This window comes from Pongo pygmaeus, chromosome 16 (genome assembly GCF_028885625.2).
Source record: "Pongo pygmaeus isolate AG05252 chromosome 16, NHGRI_mPonPyg2-v2.0_pri, whole genome shotgun sequence".
In the NCBI taxonomy this organism is placed as follows: domain Eukaryota; kingdom Metazoa; phylum Chordata; class Mammalia; order Primates; family Hominidae; genus Pongo; species Pongo pygmaeus.
The window spans coordinates 5,489,096-5,506,488 of NC_072389.2; positions in this window are offsets into that span (position 1 = coordinate 5,489,096).

Below are 17,393 nucleotides of genomic sequence, written 5' to 3' on the forward strand. Positions count from 1 at the left end.
AAGATAATTGCTTTTCCACCATAGGACACAAAGCACTCCAAATGTCCACTTTCAAATTCTACAAAAAGAGTGTTTCAAAGCTGCTCAATCAAAAGAAATGTCCAACCCTGTGAGATGAATGCACACATCACAAAATGTTTGTCAGAATGCTTCTGTCTGGTTTTTATGTGAAGATATTTCCTTTTCCACCATAGGCCCCAAAGTGCTCCAAACGGCCACTTGTAGATACTACAGAAAGAGTTTTTCAAAACTGCTCAATGAAACGTAAGGTAAAATTCTCTGAGATGAATGTATACATGACTAAGAAGTTTTTCAGAATGCTTCTGTCTAGTTTTTATGAGAAGATATTTGCTTTTTCACCATAGGCCACAAAGCGCTCCAAATGTGCACTTGAAGATTCTCCAAAAAGTCATTCTAAGCTGCTCAACCAAAAGAAATGCTCCACTCTGTGAGATGAATGCACCCATCAAAAAGAAGTTTCTCAGAATGCTTCTTCTTTTATTATTATTAATATTATTATTATTATTATTGTTATTATTATTATACTTTAGGGTCTATGGTACATGTGCGCAACGTGCAGGTAAGTTACATATGTATACATGTGCTGTGCCGGTGCGCTGCACCCCCCAACTCGTCATCTAGCATTAGGTATATCTCCCAATGCTATCCCACCCCCCTCCCCCCAGCTCACAACAGTCCCCGAAGTGTGATGTTCCCCTTCCTGTGTCCATGTGTTCTCATTGTTCAATTCTCACCTATGAGTGAGAAAACGTGGTGTTTGGTTTTTTGTTCTTGCGATAGTTTACTCTTCTGTCTAGTTATTATATGAAGATATTACCATTTCCACCATTGGCATCAAGGCGCACCAAATGTCTACTTGCAGATTATATGAAAAAATTGTTTCAAAACTGCTCAATAAAAATTAAGGTTCAACTCCAACTCTGTGAGATGAAAGCACACATTTCAAAGAAGTTTGTCAGAATGCTTCTGTCTAGTATTTGTGTAAATATATTTCCTTTTCCAACACTGGTATCAAAGCACTCCAAATCTCCACTTGTAGATTCTACAAAAAGAGGGTTTGAAAACTGCTCAATGAAAACTAAGGTTCAACTCTGTGAGATGAATGTACACATCACAAAGAAGTTTGTCAGAATTCTTCTGCCTAGTTTTTATGTGAGGATATTTCATTTTCCACCACAGACCTCAAAGTGCTCCAAAACTCCACACGCAGATTCTACAAAAAGAGTGTTTGTGGGCTGCTCAATCCAAAGGAAGGTTGAACTTTGTGAGAAGAATGCACATATAACAAAGAAGATTGTCGGAATGCTTCTGTCTAATTTTTTTGTGAAGATATTTCCATTTCCACAATAGGCCTCAAAGCACTCAAAATGACCACTGGAAGATTCAACAAAAAGAGTGTTTCAAAACAGCTCAAAGAAAAGTAACGTTCAACTCTGTGAGATGAATGCACACATCACAAAGAAGTGTGTCAGAATGCTTCTGTCTAGTTATTATTTGAAGATACTTCCTTTTCCAACATAGGCCTAAATGCGCTCCAAATATCCACTTTCAGACTCTACAAAAAGAGGGTTTCAAGTCTGCACAATCAAAAGAAAGGTTCAACTCCGTGAGATGAATGCACACATCACAAAGAACTTTGTCAGAATGCTTCTGGGTGGTTTTTAGGTGAAGATATTTCCTTTGAAACCATAGGCTTCAAAGCGTTCCAAATGTCCACTTGCAGATTCTACAAAAAGTGTGTTTCAAACTGCTCAATACAAAGAAAGGTTCAGCTCTGTGCAATGAATGCACACATCCCAAAGAAGTTTGTGAGAATGCTTCTGTCTATTTTTTGTGTGAAGAAATTTTCTTTTCCAACATAGGCCACAAAGTCCTGAAAACGTCCACTTGTAGATTCTACAAAAATAGGGTTTCAAAACTGTTCAATGAAAGGAAGGTTCTACTCGGTGAGATGAATGCACACATTACAAAGGAGTTTGATGGAATGTTTCCGTATACTTTTTAAGTGAAGATATTCCCTTTTCCCCCGTAGGCCTCTGTCTAATTATTATGTGAAGATAGTTCCTTTTCCACCGTAGGCTCAAATGTGCACCAAATGTCCACTTGCAGATTCTACAAAAAGAGTTTTTCAAACTGCTCAATCAAAAGAAAGGTTCAACCCTGTGAGACGAATGCACACATCACAAAGAAGTTCGTCAGAATGCTTCTGGCTGGTTTTTATGTGAAGATATTTTTTATCCCACCATGGGCCTCAAAGCGCTCCAAGTGTCCACTTGCAGATTCTACAAAAAGAGTGTTTCAAAGCTTCTCCATCAAAAGAAAGGTTCAACTACGTGAGATGAGTGCACCCATCACAAAGAAGTTTCTCAGAATGCTTTTGTCTAGTTATTATATGAAGATGTTTCGTTATACACCAGAGGCCTCAAGGCGCTCCAAATGTCTACCTGCAGATTCTATAAAAAGAGGATTTCAAAACTGCTCAATGACAACCAAGGTTCAACTCTGTGAGATGAATGCACAGAATACAAAGGAGTTTGTGAGAATGATTTGTCTGGTTTTAATGTGAAGATATCTCCTTTTCCACTACAGGCCTCCAAGAGCTCCAAATGTCCACTTGCAGATTCTACAAAAAGAGTGTTTCAAAACTGCTCAATGAAAACTAAGGTTCAACTCTGTGAGATGAATGCACACATCACAAAGAAGTTTGACGGAATTCTTCAATCTCGATTTATGTGAAGATATTACCTTTTCCACCATAGGCCTCAAAGCACTCCAAATGTCCACTTGCAGATTCTACAAAAACGGTGTTTCAGAGCTGCTCAAGCAAAGGAAAGGTTCAACTCTGTGAGATGAATGCACAAGTCACAAAGATGTTTGTGAGCATGCTTCAGTATATTTTTAATGTGAAAATATTTCCTTTTCCACCATTGGCATCAAAGTGCTCCAAATGTACACTTGCAGATACTACAAAAGGAGTGTTTCAAAACTGCACAATGAAAAGTATCATTCAACTCTGTGAGGTGAATGCACACATCACAAAGAAGTGTGTTAGAATACTTCCCTCTAATTTTATGTGAAGGTATTTCTTTTTCCACCATAGGCCTCAAAGCGCTCCAAATGTCCACTTGCAGATTCTACAAAGAAAGTGCTTCAAGGCTGCTCAATGAAAAGTAAGGTTCAACTCTGTGAGATGAATTCACAAATCATGAAGAAGTTTGTCAGAATTCTTCTGACTAGTTTTTATATGAAGATATTCCCTTTTCCACAATAGGCTTTAAAACGCTCCAAATGTCCTCTCGCAGATTCTACAAAAAGCGTGTTTCAAAGCTGCTCAATCAAAAGAAATGTTCCACTCTGTGAGATGAATGCACCCGTCACAGAGAAGTTTGTGAGAGTCCTTCTGTCTAGTTTCTATTTGAAGATATTTCCTTTCCCACCATAGGACTAAAGGTGCTCCAAATGTTCACTTGCAGATTCTACAAAAAGAGTTTTTTAAAACTGCTCATTGAAAACTAAAGTTCTACTCTGTGAGATGAATGCACACATCCAAAGTAGTTTGTCAGAATGCTTCTGTCTAGATTTTATGTGAAGGTATTTCCTTTTCCACCATTGGTCTCAAAGCGCTCGAAATGTCCACTTTCAGATTCTACAAAAGAGTGTTTAAAAGTTGCTTAATCAAAAGAAAGTTTCAACTCTGTGAGATGAATGCACACTTCACCAAGAAGGAGTTTGTCAGAATGCTTCTGTCTAGTTTTTATGTGAAGATATTTCCATTTACACAATAGGACTCAAAGCACTCCAAATGTCCACTGGCAGAATCTACATAAAGAGTGTTACAAAACTGCTCAATGAAAAGTAAGGTTCAATTCTGTGAGATAATTGCACACATCACAAAGAAGTTTGTCAGAATGCTTCTGTCTGGTTTTTATGTGAACATATTTACTTTTCCACCATAGGTCTCAAAGTGCCACAAATGTCCACTCGCAGATTCTACAAAAAGAGTGTTTCAAAGCTGCTCAATGAAAAGTAAGGTTCAACTCTGTGAGATGAATGCACACACGACAAAGGAATTTGTCAGAATCCTTCTGTCTCGTTATTATGTTAAGGTAATTCCTTTTCCACCATAGACCTAAGAGTGCTCCAAATGTCCACTTGTAGATTCTACAGAGAGTTTCAAAACTGCTCAATGAAAAGTAAAGTTCAACTCTGTGAGATGAATGCACACATCACAAAGAAGTTTGTCAGAATGCTTCTGTATATTTTTCATGTGAAGATAATTGCTTTTCCACCATAGGACACAAAGCACTCCAAATGTCCACTTTCAAATTCTACAAAAAGAGTGTTTCAAAGCTGCTCAATCAAAAGAAATGTCCAACCCTGTGAGATGAATGCACACATCACAAAATGTTTGTCAGAATGCTTCTGTCTGGTTTTTATGTGAAGATATTTCCTTTTCCACCATAGGCCCCAAAGTGCTCCAAACGGCCACTTGTAGATACTACAGAAAGAGTTTTTCAAAACTGCTCAATGAAACGTAAGGTAAAATTCTCTGAGATGAATGTATACATGACTAAGAAGTTTTTCAGAATGCTTCTGTCTAGTTTTTATGAGAAGATATTTGCTTTTTCACCATAGGCCACAAAGCGCTCCAAATGTGCACTTGAAGATTCTCCAAAAAGTCATTCTAAGCTGCTCAACCAAAAGAAATGCTCCACTCTGTGAGATGAATGCACCCATCAAAAAGAAGTTTCTCAGAATGCTTCTTCTTTTATTATTATTAATATTATTATTATTATTATTGTTATTATTATTATACTTTAGGGTCTATGGTACATGTGCGCAACGTGCAGGTAAGTTACATATGTATACATGTGCTGTGCCGGTGCGCTGCACCCCCCAACTCGTCATCTAGCATTAGGTATATCTCCCAATGCTATCCCACCCCCCTCCCCCCAGCTCACAACAGTCCCCGAAGTGTGATGTTCCCCTTCCTGTGTCCATGTGTTCTCATTGTTCAATTCTCACCTATGAGTGAGAAAACGTGGTGTTTGGTTTTTTGTTCTTGCGATAGTTTACTCTTCTGTCTAGTTATTATATGAAGATATTACCATTTCCACCATTGGCATCAAGGCGCACCAAATGTCTACTTGCAGATTATATGAAAAAATTGTTTCAAAACTGCTCAATAAAAATTAAGGTTCAACTCCAACTCTGTGAGATGAAAGCACACATTTCAAAGAAGTTTGTCAGAATGCTTCTGTCTAGTATTTGTGTAAATATATTTCCTTTTCCAACACTGGTATCAAAGCACTCCAAATCTCCACTTGTAGATTCTACAAAAAGAGGGTTTGAAAACTGCTCAATGAAAACTAAGGTTCAACTCTGTGAGATGAATGTACACATCACAAAGAAGTTTGTCAGAATTCTTCTGCCTAGTTTTTATGTGAGGATATTTCATTTTCCACCACAGACCTCAAAGTGCTCCAAAACTCCACACGCAGATTCTACAAAAAGAGTGTTTGTGGGCTGCTCAATCCAAAGGAAGGTTGAACTTTGTGAGAAGAATGCACATATAACAAAGAAGATTGTCGGAATGCTTCTGTCTAATTTTTTTGTGAAGATATTTCCATTTCCACAATAGGCCTCAAAGCACTCAAAATGACCACTGGAAGATTCAACAAAAAGAGTGTTTCAAAACAGCTCAAAGAAAAGTAACGTTCAACTCTGTGAGATGAATGCACACATCACAAAGAAGTGTGTCAGAATGCTTCTGTCTAGTTATTATTTGAAGATACTTCCTTTTCCAACATAGGCCTAAATGCGCTCCAAATATCCACTTTCAGACTCTACAAAAAGAGGGTTTCAAGTCTGCACAATCAAAAGAAAGGTTCAACTCCGTGAGATGAATGCACACATCACAAAGAACTTTGTCAGAATGCTTCTGGGTGGTTTTTAGGTGAAGATATTTCCTTTGAAACCATAGGCTTCAAAGCGTTCCAAATGTCCACTTGCAGATTCTACAAAAAGTGTGTTTCAAACTGCTCAATACAAAGAAAGGTTCAGCTCTGTGCAATGAATGCACACATCCCAAAGAAGTTTGTGAGAATGCTTCTGTCTATTTTTTGTGTGAAGAAATTTTCTTTTCCAACATAGGCCACAAAGTCCTGAAAACGTCCACTTGTAGATTCTACAAAAATAGGGTTTCAAAACTGTTCAATGAAAGGAAGGTTCTACTCGGTGAGATGAATGCACACATTACAAAGGAGTTCGATGGAATGTTTCCGTATACTTTTTAAGTGAAGATATTCCCTTTTCCCCCGTAGGCCTCTGTCTAATTATTATGTGAAGATAGTTCCTTTTCCACCGTAGGCTCAAATGTGCACCAAATGTCCACTTGCAGATTCTACAAAAAGGGTTTTTCAAACTGCTCAATCAAAAGAAAGGTTCAACCCTGTGAGACGAATGCACACATCACAAAGAAGTTCGTCAGAATGCTTCTGGCTGGTTTTTATGTGAAGATATTTTTTATCCCACCATGGGCCTCAAAGCGCTCCAAGTGTCCACTTGCAGATTCTACAAAAAGAGTGTTTCAAAGCTTCTCCATCAAAAGAAAGGTTCAACTACGTGAGATGAGTGCACCCATCACAAAGAAGTTTCTCAGAATGCTTTTGTCTAGTTATTATATGAAGATGTTTCGTTATACACCAGAGGCCTCAAGGCGCTCCAAATGTCTACCTGCAGATTCTATAAAAAGAGGATTTCAAAACTGCTCAATGACAACCAAGGTTCAACTCTGTGAGATGAATGCACAGAATACAAAGAAGTTTGTGAGAATGATTTGTCTGGTTTTAATGTGAAGATATCTCCTTTTCCACTACAGGCCTCCAAGAGCTCCAAATGTCCACTTGCAGATTCTACAAAAAGAGTGTTTCAAAACTGCTCAATGAAAACTAAGGTTCAACTCTGTGAGATGAATGCACACATCACAAAGAAGTTTGACGGAATTCTTCAATCTCGATTTATGTGAAGATATTACCTTTTCCACCATAGGCCTCAAAGCACTCCAAATGTCCACTTGCAGATTCTACAAAAACGGTGTTTCAGAGCTGCTCAAGCAAAGGAAAGGTTCAACTCTGTGAGATGAATGCACAAGTCACAAAGATGTTTGTGAGCATGCTTCAGTATATTTTTAATGTGAAAATATTTCCTTTTCCACCATTGGCATCAAAGTGCTCCAAATGTACACTTGCAGATACTACAAAAGGAGTGTTTCAAAACTGCACAATGAAAAGTATCATTCAACTCTGTGAGGTGAATGCACACATCACAAAGAAGTGTGTTAGAATACTTCCCTCTAATTTTATGTGAAGGTATTTCTTTTTCCACCATAGGCCTCAAAGCGCTCCAAATGTCCACTTGCAGATTCTACAAAGAAAGTGCTTCAAGGCTGCTCAATGAAAAGTAAGGTTCAACTCTGTGAGATGAATTCACAAATCATGAAGAAGTTTGTCAGAATTCTTCTGACTAGTTTTTATATGAAGATATTCCCTTTTCCACAATAGGCTTTAAAACGCTCCAAATGTCCTCTCGCAGATTCTACAAAAAGCGTGTTTCAAAGCTGCTCAATCAAAAGAAATGTTCCACTCTGTGAGATGAATGCACCCGTCACAGAGAAGTTTGTGAGAGTCCTTCTGTCTAGTTTCTATTTGAAGATATTTCCTTTCCCACCATAGGACTAAAGGTGCTCCAAATGTTCACTTGCAGATTCTACAAAAAGAGTTTTTTAAAACTGCTCATTGAAAACTAAAGTTCTACTCTGTGAGATGAATGCACACATCCAAAGTAGTTTGTCAGAATGCTTCTGTCTAGATTTTATGTGAAGGTATTTCCTTTTCCACCATTGGTCTCAAAGCGCTCGAAATGTCCACTTGCAGATTCTACAAAAGAGTGTTTAAAAGTTGCTTAATCAAAAGAAAGTTTGAACTCTGTGAGATGAATGCACACTTCACCAAGAAGGAGTTTGTCAGAATGCTTCTGTCTAGTTTTTATGTGAAGATATTTCCATTTACACAATAGGACTCAAAGCACTCCAAATGTCCACTGGCAGAATCTACATAAAGAGTGTTACAAAACTGCTCAATGAAAAGTAAGGTTCAATTCTGTGAGATAATTGCACACATCACAAAGAAGTTTGTCAGAATGCTTCTGTCTGGTTTTTATGTGAACATATTTACTTTTCCACCATAGGTCTCAAAGTGCCACAAATGTCCACTCGCAGATTCTACAAAAAGAGTGTTTCAAAGCTGCTCAATGAAAAGTAAGGTTCAACTCTGTGAGATGAATGCACACACGACAAAGGAATTTGTCAGAATCCTTCTGTCTCGTTATTATGTTAAGGTAATTCCTTTTCCACCATAGACCTAAATGCGCTCCAAATATCCACTTTCAGATTCTACAAAAAGAGTGTTTCAAGTCTGCTCAATCAAAAGAAAGTTTCAACTCCGTGCGATGAATGCACACATCACAAAGAACTTTGTCAGAATGCTTCTGGGTGGTTTTTAGGTGAAGATATTTCCTTTGAAACCATAGGCTTCAAAGCGTTCCAAATGTCCACTTGCAGATTCTACAAAAAGAGTGTTTCAAACTGCTCAATACAAAGAAAGGTTCAGCTCTGTGCAATGAATGCACACATCCCAAAGAAGTTTGTGAGAATGCTTCTGTCTATTTTTTGTGTGAAGAAATTTTCTTTTCCAACATAGGCCACAAAGTCCTCCAAACGTCCACTTGTAGATTCTACAAAAATAGGGTTTCAAAACTGTTCAATGAAAGGAAGGTTCTACTCGCTGAGATGAATGCACACATTACAAAGGAGTTTGATGGAATGTTTCCGTATACTTTTTAAGTGAAGATATTCCCTTTTCCCCCATAGGCCTCTGTCTAATTATTATGTGAAGAGAGTTCCTTTTCCACCGTAGGCTCAAATGTGCACCAAATGTCCACTTGCAGATTCTACAAAAAGAGTTTTTCAAAGCTGCTCAATCAAAAGAAAGGTTCAACCCTGTGAGACGAATGCACACATCACAAAGAAGTTCGTCAGAATGCTTCTGGCTGGTTTTTATGTGAAGATATTTTTATCCCACCATGGGCCTCAAAGCGCTCCAAGTGTCCACTTGCAGATTCTACAAAAAGAGTGTTTCAAAGCTTCTCCATCAAAAGAAAGGTTCAACTACGTGAGGTGAGTGCACCCATCACAAAGGAGATTCTCAGAATGCTTTTGTCTAGTTATTATATGAAGATGTCTCGTTATACACCACAGGCCTCAAGGCGCTCCAAATGTCTACCTGCAGATTCTATAAAAAGAGGATTTCAAAACTGCTCAATGACAACCAAGGTTCAACTCTGTGAGATGAATGCACAGAATACAAAGAAGTTTGTGAGAATGATTTGTCTGGTTTTAATGTGAAGATATCTCCTTTTCCACTACAGGCCTCCAAGAGCTCCAAATGTCCACTTGCAGATTCTACAAAAAGAGTGTTTCAAAACTGCTCAATGAAAACTAAGGTTCAACTCTGTGAGATGAATGCACACATCACAAAGAAGTTTGACGGAATTCTTCAATCTCGATTTATGTGAAGATATTACCTTTTCCACCATAGGCCTGAAAGCACTCCAAATGTCCACTTGCAGATTCTACAAAAACGGTGTTTCAGAGCTGCTCAAGCAAAGGAAAGGTTCAACTCTGTGAGATGAATGCACAAGTCACAAAGATGTTTGTGAGCATGCTTCAGTATATTTTTAATGTGAAAATATGTCCTTTTCCACCATTGGCATCAAAGTGCTCCAAATGTACACTTGCAGATACTACAAAAGGAGTGTTTCAAAACTGCACAATGAAAAGTATCATTCAACTCTGTGAGGTGAATGCACACATCACAAAGAAGTGTGTTAGAATACTTCCCTCTAATTTTATGTGAAGGTATTTCTTTTTCCACCATAGGCCTCAAAGCGCTCCAAATGTCCACTTGCAGATTCTACAAAGAAAGTGCTTCAAGGCTGCTCAATGAAAAGTAAGGTTCAACTCTGTGAGATGAATTCACAAATCATGAAGAAGTTTGTCAGAATTCTTCTGACTAGTTTTTATATGAAGATATTCCCTTTTCCACAATAGGCTTTAAAACGCTCCAAATGTCCTCTCGCAGATTCTACAAAAAGCGTGTTTCAAAGCTGCTCAATCAAAAGAAATGTTCCACTCTGTGAGATGAATGCACCCGTCACAGAGAAGTTTGTGAGAGTCCTTCTGTCTAGTTTCTATTTGAAGATATTTCCTTTCCCACCATAGGACTAAAGGTGCTCCAAATGTTCACTTGCAGATTCTACAAAAAGAGTTTTTTAAAACTGCTCATTGAAAACTAAAGTTCTACTCTGTGAGATGAATGCACACATCCAAAGTAGTTTGTCAGAATGCTTCTGTCTAGATTTTATGTGAAGGTATTTCCTTTTCCACCATTGGTCTCAAAGCGCTCGAAATGTCCACTTGCAGATTCTACAAAAGAGTGTTTAAAAGTTGCTTAATCAAAAGAAAGTTTCAACTCTGTGAGATGAATGCACACTTCACCAAGAAGGAGTTTGTCAGAATGCTTCTGTCTAGTTTTTATGTGAAGATATTTCCATTTACACAATAGGACTCAAAGCACTCCAAATGTCCACTGGCAGAATCTACATAAAGAGTGTTACAAAACTGCTCAATGAAAAGTAAGGTTCAATTCTGTGAGATAATTGCACACATCACAAAGAAGTTTGTCAGAATGCTTCTGTCTGGTTTTTATGTGAACATATTTACTTTTCCACCATAGGTCTCAAAGTGCCACAAATGTCCACTCGCAGATTCTACAAAAAGAGTGTTTCAAAGCTGCTCAATGAAAAGTAAGGTTCAACTCTGTGAGATGAATGCACACACGACAAAGGAATTTGTCAGAATCCTTCTGTCTCGTTATTATGTTAAGGTAATTCCTTTTCCACCATAGACCTAAGAGTGCTCCAAATGTCCACTTGTAGATTCTACAGAGAGTTTCAAAACTGCTCAATGAAAAGTAAAGTTCAACTCTGTGAGATGAATGCACACATCACAAAGAAGTTTGTCAGAATGCTTCTGTATATTTTTCATGTGAAGATAATTCCTTTTCCACCATAGGACACAAAGCACTCCAAATGTCCACTTTCAAATTCTACAAAAAGAGTGTTTCAAAGCTGCTCAATCAAAAGAAATGTCCAACCCTGTGAGATGAATGCACACATCACAAAATGTTTGTCAGAATGCTTCTGTCTGGTTTTTATGTGAAGATATTTCCTTTTCCACCATAGGCCCCAAAGTGCTCCAAACGGCCACTTGTAGATACTACAGAAAGAGTTTTTCAAAACTGCTCAATGAAACGTAAGGTAAAATTCTCTGAGATGAATGTATACGTGACTAAGAAGTTTTTCAGAATGCTTCTGTCTAGTTTTTATGAGAAGATATTTGCTTTTTCACCATAGGCCACAAAGCGCTCCAAATGTGCACTTGAAGATTCTCCAAAAAGTCATTCTAAGCTGCTCAACCAAAAGAAATGCTCCACTCTGTGAGATGAATGCACCCATCAAAAAGAAGTTTCTCAGAATGCTTCTTCTTTTATTATTATTAATATTATTATTATTATTATTGTTATTATTATTATACTTTAGGGTCTATGGTACATGTGCGCAACGTGCAGGTAAGTTACATATGTATACATGTGCTGTGCCGGTGCGCTGCACCCCCCAACTCGTCATCTAGCATTAGGTATATCTCCCAATGCTATCCCACCCCCCTCCCCCCAGCTCACAACAGTCCCCGAAGTGTGATGTTCCCCTTCCTGTGTCCATGTGTTCTCATTGTTCAATTCTCACCTATGAGTGAGAAAACGTGGTGTTTGGTTTTTTGTTCTTGCGATAGTTTACTCTTCTGTCTAGTTATTATATGAAGATATTACCATTTCCACCATTGGCATCAAGGCGCACCAAATGTCTACTTGCAGATTATATGAAAAAATTGTTTCAAAACTGCTCAATAAAAATTAAGGTTCAACTCCAACTCTGTGAGATGAAAGCACACATTTCAAAGAAGTTTGTCAGAATGCTTCTGTCTAGTATTTGTGTAAATATATTTCCTTTTCCAACACTGGTATCAAAGCACTCCAAATCTCCACTTGTAGATTCTACAAAAAGAGGGTTTGAAAACTGCTCAATGAAAACTAAGGTTCAACTCTGTGAGATGAATGTACACATCACAAAGAAGTTTGTCAGAATTCTTCTGCCTAGTTTTTATGTGAGGATATTTCATTTTCCACCACAGACCTCAAAGTGCTCCAAAACTCCACACGCAGATTCTACAAAAAGAGTGTTTGTGGGCTGCTCAATCCAAAGGAAGGTTGAACTTTGTGAGAAGAATGCACATATAACAAAGAAGATTGTCGGAATGCTTCTGTCTAATTTTTTTGTGAAGATATTTCCATTTCCACAATAGGCCTCAAAGCACTCCAAATGACCACTGGAAGATTCAACAAAAAGAGTGTTTCAAAACAGCTCAAAGAAAAGTAACGTTCAACTCTGTGAGATGAATGCACACATCACAAAGAAGTGTGTCAGAATGCTTCTGTCTAGTTATTATTTGAAGATACTTCCTTTTCCACCATAGGCCTAAATGCGCTCCAAATATCCACTTTCAGACTCTACAAAAAGAGTGTTTCAAGTCTGCACAATCAAAAGAAAGGTTCAACTCGGTGAGATGAATGCACACATCACAAAGAACTTTGTCAGAATGCTTCTGGGTGGTTTTTAGGTGAAGATATTTCCTTTGAAACCATAGGCTTCAAAGCGTTCCAAATGTCCACTTGCAGATTCTACAAAAAGTGTGTTTCAAACTGCTCAATACAAAGAAAGGTTCAGCTCTGTGCAATGAATGGACACATCCCAAAGAAGTTTGTGAGAATGCTTCTGTCTATTTTTTGTGTGAAGAAATTTTCTTTTCCAACATAGGCCACAAAGTCCTGAAAACGTCCACTTGTAGATTCTACAAAAATAGGGTTTCAAAACTGTTCAATGAAAGGAAGGTTCTACTCGCTGAGATGAATGCACACATTACAAAGGAGTTTGATGGAATGTTTCCGTATACTTTTTAAGTGAAGATATTCCCTTTTCCCCCATAGGCCTCTGTCTAATTATTATGTGAAGATAGTTCCTTTTCCACCGTAGGCTCAAATGTGCACCAAATGTCCACTTGCAGATTCTACAAAAAGAGTTTTTCAAAGCTGCTCAATCAAAAGAAAGGTTCAACCCTGTGAGACGAATGCACACATCACAAAGAAGTTCGTCAGAATGCTTCTGGCTGGTTTTTATGTGAAGATATTTTTTATCCCACCATGGGCCTCAAAGCGCTCCAAGTGTCCACTTGCAGATTCTACAAAAAGAGTGTTTCAAAGCTTCTAAATCAAAAGAAAGTTTCAACTACGTGTGATGAGTGCACCCATCACAAAGAAGTTTCTCAGAATGCTTTTGTCTAGTTATTATATGAAGATGTTTCGTTATACACCAGAGGCCTCAAGGCGCTCCAAATGTCTACCTGCAGATTCTATAAAAAGAGGATTTCAAAACTGCTCAATGACAACCAAGGTTCAACTCTGTGAGATGAATGCACAGAATACAAAGAAGTTTGTGAGAATGATTTGTCTGGTTTTAATGTGAAGATATCTCCTTTTCCACTACAGGCCTCCAAGAGCTCCAAATGTCCACTTGCAGATTCTACAAAAAGAGTGTTTCAAAACTGCTCAATGAAAACTAAGGTTCAACTCTGTGAGATGAATGCACACATCACAAAGAAGTTTGACGGAATTCTTCAATCTCGATTTATGTGAAGATATTACCTTTTCCACCATAGGCCTCAAAGCACTCCAAATGTCCACTTGCAGATTCTACAAAAACGGTGTTTCAGAGCTGCTCAAGCAAAGGAAAGGTTCAACTCTGTGAGATGAATGCACAAGTCACAAAGATGTTTGTGAGCATGCTTCAGTATATTTTTAATGTGAAAATATTTCCTTTTCCACCATTGGCATCAAATTGCTCCAAATGTACACTTGCAGATACTACAAAAGGAGTGTTTCAAAACTGCACAATGAAAAGTATCATTCAACTCTGTGAGGTGAATGCACACATCACAAAGAAGTGTGTTAGAATACTTCCCTCTAATTTTATGTGAAGGTATTTCTTTTTCCACCATAGGCCTCAAAGCGCTCCAAATGTCCACTTGCAGATTCTACAAAGAAAGTGCTTCAAGGCTGCTCAATGAAAAGTAAGGTTCAACTCTGTGAGGTGATTTCACAAATCATGAAGAAGTTTGTCAGAATTCTTCTGACTAGTTTTTATATGAAGATATTCCCTTTTCCACAATAGGCTTTAAAACGCTCCAAATGTCCTCTCGCAGATTCTACAAAAAGCGTGTTTCAAAGCTGCTCAATCAAAAGAAATGTTCCACTCTGTGAGATGAATGCACCCGTCACAGAGAAGTTTGTGAGAGTCCTTCTGTCTAGTTTCTATTTGAAGATATTTCCTTTCCCACCATAGGACTAAAGGTGCTCCAAATGTTCACTTGCAGATTCTACAAAAAGAGTTTTTTAAAACTGCTCATTGAAAACTAAAGTTCTACTCTGTGAGATGAATGCACACATCCAAAGTAGTTTGTCAGAATGCTTCTGTCTAGATTTTATGTGAAGATATTTCCTTTTCCACCATTGGTCTCAAAGCGCTCGAAATGTCCACTTGCAGATTCTACAAAAGAGTGTTTAAAAGTTGCTTAATCAAAAGAAAGTTTCAACTCTGTGAGATGAATGCACACTTCACCAAGAAGGAGTTTGTCAGAATGCTTCTGTCTAGTTTTTATGTGAAGATATTTCCATTTACACAATAGGACTCAAAGCACTCCAAATGTCCACTGGCAGAATCTACATAAAGAGTGTTACAAAACTGCTCAATGAAAAGTAAGGTTCAATTCTGTGAGATAATTGCACACATCACAAAGAAGTTTGTCAGAATGCTTCTGTCTGGTTTTTATGTGAACATATTTACTTTTCCACCATAGGTCTCAAAGTGCCACAAATGTCCACTCGCAGATTCTACAAAAAGAGTGTTTCAAAGCTGCTCAATGAAAAGTAAGGTTCAACTCTGTGAGATGAATGCACACACGACAAAGGAATTTGTCAGAATCCTTCTGTCTCGTTATTATGTTAAGGTAATTCCTTTTCCACCATAGACCTAAATGCGCTCCAAATATCCACTTTCAGATTCTACAAAAAGAGTGTTTCAAGTCTGCTCAATCAAAAGAAAGGTTCAACTCCGTGAGATGAATGCACACATCACAAAGAACTTTGTCAGAATGCTTCCGGGTGGTTTTTAGGTGAAGATATTTCCTTTGAAACCATAGGCTTCAAAGCGTTCCAAATGTCCTCTTGCAGATTCTACAAAAAGAGTGTTTCAAACTGCTCAATACAAAGAAAGGTTCAGCTCTGTGCAATGAATGCACACATCCCAAAGAAGTTTGTCAGAATGCTTCTGTCTATTTTTTGTGTGAAGAAATTTTCTTTTCCAACATAGGCCACAAAGTCCTCCAAACGTCCACTTGTAGATTCTACAAAAATAGGGTTTCAAAACTGTTCAATGAAAGGAAGGTTCTACTCGCTGAGATGAATGCACACATTACAAAGGAGTTTGATGGAATGTTTCCGTATACTTTTTAAGTGAAGATATTCCCTTTTCCCCCATAGGCCTCTGTCTAATTATTATGTGAAGAGAGTTCCTTTTCCACCGTAGGCTCAAATGTGCACCAAATGTCCACTTGCAGATTCTACAAAAAGAGTTTTTCAAAGCTGCTCAATCAAAAGAAAGGTTCAACCCTGTGAGACGAATGCACACATCACAAAGAAGTTCGTCAGAATGCTTCTGGCTGGTTTTTATGTGAAGATATTTTTTATCCCACCATGGGCCTCAAAGCGCTCCAAGTGTCCACTTGCAGATTCTACCAAAAGAGTGTTTCAAAGCTTCTCCATCAAAAGAAAGGTTCAACTACGTGAGATGAGTGCACCCATCACAAAGAAGTTTCTCAGAATGCTTTTGTCTAGTTATTATATGAAGATGTTTCGTTATACACCACAGGCCTCAAGGCGCTCCAAATGTCTACCTGCAGATTCTATAAAAAGAGGATTTCAAAACTGCTCAATGACAACCAAGGTTCAACTCTGTGAGATGAATGCACAGAATACAAAGAAGTTTGTGAGAATGATTTGTCTGGTTTTAATGTGAAGATATCTCCTTTTCCACTACAGGCCTCCAAGAGCTCCAAATGTCCACTTGCAGATTCTACAAAAAGAGTGTTTCAAAACTGCTCAATGAAAACTAAGGTTCAACTCTGTGAGATGAATGCACACATCACAAAGAAGTTTGACGGAATTCTTCAATCTCGATTTATGTGAAGATATTACCTTTTCCACCATAGGCCTCAAAGCACTCCAAATGTCCACTTGCAGATTCTACAAAAACGGTGTTTCAGAGCTGCTCAAGCAAAGGAAAGGTTCAACTCTGTGAGATGAATGCACAAGTCACAAAGGTGTTTGTGAGCATGCTTCAGTATATTTTTAATGTGAAAATATGTCCTTTTCCACCATTGGCATCAAAGTGCTCCAAATGTACACTTGCAGATACTACAAAAGGAGTGTTTCAAAACTGCACAATGAAAAGTATCATTCAACTCTGTGAGGTGAATGCACACATCACAAAGAAGTGTGTTAGAATACTTCCCTCTAATTTTATGTGAAGGTATTTCTTTTTCCACCATAGGCCTCAAAGCGCTCCAAATGTCCACTTGCAGATTCTACAAAGAAAGTGCTTCAAGGCTGCTCAATGAAAAGTAAGGTTCAACTCTGTGAGATGAATTCACAAATCATGAAGAAGTTTGTCAGAATTCTTCTGACTAGTTTTTATATGAAGATATTCCCTTTTCCACAATAGGCTTTAAAACGCTCCAAATGTCCTCTCGCAGATTCTACAAAAAGCGTGTTTCAAAGCTGCTCAATCAAAAGAAATGTTCCACTCTGTGAGATGAATGCACCCGTCACAGAGAAGTTTGTGAGAGTCCTTCTGTCTAGTTTCTATTTGAAGATATTTCCTTTCCCACCATAGGACTAAAGGTGCTCCAAATGTTCACTTGCAGATTCTACAAAAAGAGTTTTTTAAAACTGCTCATTGAAAACTAAAGTTCTACTCTGTGAGATGAATGCACACATCCAAAGTAGTTTGTCAGAATGCTTCTGTCT